Source organism: Cupressus sempervirens, chromosome 7 (genome assembly GCF_028749045.1).
Source record: "Cupressus sempervirens isolate cs-2001-9-10 chromosome 7, ASM2874904v1, whole genome shotgun sequence".
NCBI lineage: Eukaryota > Viridiplantae > Streptophyta > Pinopsida > Cupressales > Cupressaceae > Cupressus > Cupressus sempervirens.
This window is the reverse complement of record NC_143124.1, coordinates 154,965,094-154,970,240: the sequence shown is the minus strand read 5'-3', so window position 1 is coordinate 154,970,240 and position 5,147 is coordinate 154,965,094. Positions and strand designations below refer to the sequence as shown.

At 33.9% G+C, this 5,147-nt stretch overlaps 1 pseudogene; it reads right to left on the bottom strand.

Annotated features, from left to right (window-relative positions):
• Positions 1 to 1,036: 1,036 nt before the first annotated feature.
• LOC149545986 (general transcription and DNA repair factor IIH helicase/translocase subunit XPB1 pseudogene) lies at positions 1,037 to 3,004 on the bottom strand (annotated as a pseudogene).
• Between the last annotated feature and the right edge of the window lie 2,143 nt (positions 3,005 to 5,147).

Genomic DNA, 5,147 nt, shown 5'->3' with positions numbered 1-5,147 from the left:
GGTGTTAGGAATTTAATAATTTTGCATAAAGAGACCAATAATATTTACTTATCTCTAAAAAGAACATAGTGGAATGATTCAATTAAAAGAAGCTAAAAATTTATTAACACAGAAAGAAAAAGAAAATCCTATTTAATGACGTTAGATGTGAACCTTATTTACAGAATCTGTTTTTAAAACCTACCTACCATACATTTTTCAATACATAATATCTGCTATATATTTTTTCTCATAGCCCACAATTCGGATTTTATGATAAGTGAAACAACTCGTTAGCTAAATTGGTGCAAATTCACCAATCAAAACACGTAAAGATTTCCTCTAACAATTGTATTGAGTTTTCACTTTGTCCCACTATAACTTGATTACTAAAATAATTGTTAAATTGAATTTTTTTGGGTAAACATCTGAAGCAAATAAAATAATTGAACTGAAATGTGAGTCGCTGCTTTCCAGTTTTTTATTAAAACGAAATCGTTCATCTCGGACATGCATCACTAATTATTTGAATGGAAGGTCAGTTACAAAAGTGTTTTTTGGTTTCTGCTCAAAGACATATGTTAAATCAAAATTTATGGAACTATAAAGAATTTATGGAGGGGAAAGAAAAAGTCATAAATCAAATAGTTAAATATAACACTGTAAAGTTTTATTGAAAATAATTGGAGCACATGTATAGTTAATTAAAAAACGTTGCAAAGATCTATTGGAAAACCACTGAAAGTGTTCAATATTATTCGTTTGAAATTTCAAAAATTTCATATGATTATTTTTGCTGCTTGTGCTTTTGATTTATTATTTTTCTTCACCTTCCGAACAAATTTCACTGACTGAAGAACGACTTTGGTTTCAACTTAAAACTGAAATAGTTAGATTTGTAGTTAGATTTATTAGATAGTTATTTACTTAACAATAGTGATTCTTAATTTCATCCTAAACTTAAGGAAACGTTTTTATGGATACGAATGATTCATACCCTATATACAAATGCAGGAAACCTGTCAACTTAATAACTAATTTAAAATGAAGCCTAATCTTACAAATCAACTTGTTATTGAAACCTTTTTTTGAACAAACTACTTTTATGCTCCCTCTTCTTCCTCTTGTCAGGATGTGGCTTCTGTTCTTGATCAGATTTACTTTGGAGGGCAAGGTGAAGCAGCTGGGCCTGAAGATCTTGATCAGAAAACAAGAGAGAAGAAGCCTCCTTCTTGGTGGGAATGTCAGTGATGGTAGTGAAGGTGTAACCCTGGTTGACAAGGAACTGTTGTCTCTTGGTAGCAAAGCACATTTCAATGGTGTCCTGAGAAACAAGAGAGTAGAAAACAGCTTGGCCGCCCGTGATGACACCATACTTGTCTTTCGTGGGTTTCGGACGAAGAACACGACCTAGCCTCTGGGCTTCTTGCCTCCTTGATCCTCCCTGTGATGATACCTGAATTACCACTGTTGCCTCCGGCAGATCCAATGATGTATCTCCCACCTTAGACAGCAAAACAGTGAACCCTTCATCAGCCTGTTTAAATCTATTGATGACTTCAGTTCTCTCTTGATGGCTAGTCTCTCCACGAATTATGAGCTTCTGCAGTCTAGTACCAATTTGGTCCAGAGCAAACAAGTTATCAGAGAAAACAATGATCTTGTCTCGTTGTTGTTCATGGTATTTGATGAGATACTCACATACCATGAGCTTGTTAGGATTGGAACCGTAAAGAGTGTGTTGAACATGTTTTTTGTCTTCACCAGAGAAACCCCCACCACCATATGAATGATGGATGTTCAAGTATTCTCTGATGTAGTCCTTTGACATTGGGCACAACACTTCATAGCATTGCACATTTGCAAGATAGCCAGCCTCTACCAACTCTTGCCAATTTGCCTCATAAACCTTGGGTCCTATGATGAACTCAAGATCCTGAATGGCCTCATCCTCCCTCAGAAGTGTAGCAGTCAGCCCAACCTTACAATGCGATTTGGTCCTTGCAACAGCATCCCTGAAATTCTTTGCAGGAACCATATGAACCTCATCCATCAAAATCAGCCCCCATTCTCTTCCCTCTATAACCCTAATGATCTCCTCAGAATCCTTAGACCTATGGCCAGTGTATCCATACAAACTATAAGTAGTAACCAATATATCTGCCTTCAAGTTAACCTCACAGGCTTTTGTACTGCTTGTAATCCCCTGGATTTTATTAGCCCCAATTGTGCTCCACATCTTGAATTGAAAAACCCATTGATCTACAGAAACTGAAGTGTTTGCAAAGCACAAGCAGGGTTTTCCCAACCTGACCGTAGCATAAACCCCAGTTAGGGATTTCCCTGCCCCACAAGGAAGAACAATGACCCCGGATCTGGCCTTCCCATTAATGAAGATTTTATCCACACTTTTCTTCTGGTAAGGCCTGAGTTGTGCATTTGGGCTCAGTTTTATGCCCAGATCAGGACATGTCTTATCATTCTTATAATCATATACTTCCACAAGAGGAAAATTGATTTCCCTGCATTTTTGCCTCACTAAGTCAACCTTCAAGGGTTCGATCTTGAAACTCCTTTCTGAAACCGTTTCCACAATAACATCCTTTACATAGGGCAAAATGGTCTTAATGGGTTGCACTGAATTTCCCTCCACAATAAAGCTCCCGCCTTTCAAATACAGAGACAACTTCCCCACATTCTGCGTGTGTTTTTCGATCATGCGAATAATTTCGGGTGCCAGATCTGTTTTGCACAGCATTTTTAGGTATTTGATCATTTTTTCAGCATCTATGCCTGCGGAAGCGGCGCCGTATAACGAGGCTGGTGTGAGTTTGTATTCATGGAAATGTTGAAGTCTGCTCTCGGGCTCTGCAATTGCAATGCAGAAATCGGCGGCTTGTTTGTAGAATTCTGAACATGTTTCTAAGATTATGGTTCCCGTTACTGATACCCACAATGGCCTCCTTTCGCTGTCTTCTTTGAGATTTAAACATTTTTTCTCCTTGTCTGAGTATTCATATTCCATTTTGGTAATATTTTGCGCTCACATTGAGCCAGTTGAAAGCCAGAGTTAGGGAAATTTTATTTCAAAACTAAATAAAAACGGGGTTTGCCCATCAGCCAGGTCGATCTGCAAATATAATCTCAGCGGTTATGTGAAAACGGTCGAAACAATTATTATGGTAATTTATATTCTAGACAATGCGTATATTTGTTTAAAGTAATATTATGTTTTTATTATTTATTTTAATTTATATTTTTAGGTCAGTTCTGATATTTTCCAAAAATACAATTGATCGTTTGAGTCTAAGAATTATATATAGTATAAAATGTTATGCTTATATATTTGAAATAAACTATTATATAATTAGATTAAACCCATTATAGGATTAGAAAGGAATTTGACAAAAATATAGTACCAAAAAATATGGTGTTGTGTTTTTAATTTGTTCGTGTTTAAAAATAGACATCATAAAATTTACTATTGACATTATTTAACATTTAATTGATAATGAAAATATATTTTATTTATTTAATTTATAATTAATTAATTGACAAATTTTGACAATTTAAAAGAATAAGGGAAATTTCATCCCAAATTGAAAAGAATAACTATAGTGGAACTATCTTGACATATTTGTTTCCATTACCCTTTTTGAAATACTACTTGCTTAATAAAAGTATACCAATTATTTTTTATGTTTTACTAATATAGAATGTACAATGGTTACTAATGGTTTCATCATTGTTCAATATATGATGTCCAAGAAAAGTGTTTCTATAGTTCACATTTATGAACAAGTTCAACAATTAAGTTTGCATAAGCATTCATCATGCCTCTATCTCTTCCTAAGATTTTGGCTATCTACAATCAAGTTGGTCATCAAATAGATTTAGTGTACTTTAGATTTGATTGTTATCTGGATATTTTTCAAAGATTATAAAATTGATCTAATAATTAAAAAACCTCCTCTCCTATCTAAATTCCAACATATTTAGGTAGTGTAGATTTATCATTACCTAGTGTCATTTAATATATCTAATTTTACCATTTTTTTCCCTATATTTTTAACTTAGATCAATGTTAAAAATGGAAAAATATTTCTAGCTATTGAACATCAGTAAAAGTAATGTAAGGTTCATTCTTATCGAATTGCATTGGTTGCATTATTTTTTTTCTTAAAAGTGTGTGCTAAGAAAACTTCAACCATCATCCTTGATGTTTTCTCATAAATAACACTCCTTGTAAAATAATGTGTCAAATCTTGTAGTTGAATGTGCCCATACAAAATAATTTGTTGAGTTTTTAAAACCTTTCATAACTCACTTATACATGTTTATAGATTACAAATGATCTCAAAGCTATAAGCTTTGAGTGGTTTGGAATTGTATGAATGGTGTAGGAGCACAAGGTAGATGGGGATTTTAGATAGTAAATAAATATCAATTTTGTTGTGTAACAAACTCTAAGGGAAAAAAAACCTATATAGGTTTATCCTAGAGACCTTAGTGGTAAAGTTTGATAGGTTGGTGAACTCATTTGGAGGCAAAAAGTTCACCCAGAGCTTATTTGTCTAGGTTGTTTGGTCAAAGATAGTCAATGCTTGGTCAAAAGTTGAATCAAGGATGAATTTGACCATTTTTTGTCATATTTACTCTTTAGACATGATATCATTCCACACCTATTTGGAGTCAAATTGCAAAATAGTGCAACAAGTTGCTTAAAAGTTACAAAAGTGCAATTTTTGTAATTTCTTGCTAAATTTGCCAAGAATGCGTAACCAAGTGAAAAATTTGGTTGGGAAATGACCAAATGGTCTCAAGGAGTGTGTGTGTGTGTGTGTGTATTGGAAATCACCAAGTTTTTGGGGTTGGAATCAAGAAGAGATGTTTTGGAGCAATCTTTATGCTTTCTAAGAGTGTTGATCCATACATTTCCAAGCAATTTCTTTGGTTTTTTCTGAACTAATTGAATCAAGACCTTCGATTACTTCCAAATGTTCAAGGAATTAACTTGAATCAAATAGTATATTAGAATAATGGATTACATTTAATTCCTTTAGTTTTTGTGCTTTCTTAGTAATTAGGGTTTTTGGATTTCTAATGCATTCCTCACAATCCACAACCTCTAATTGGATATGGCTTTGTGAATGCATAGGAGTAAGGGT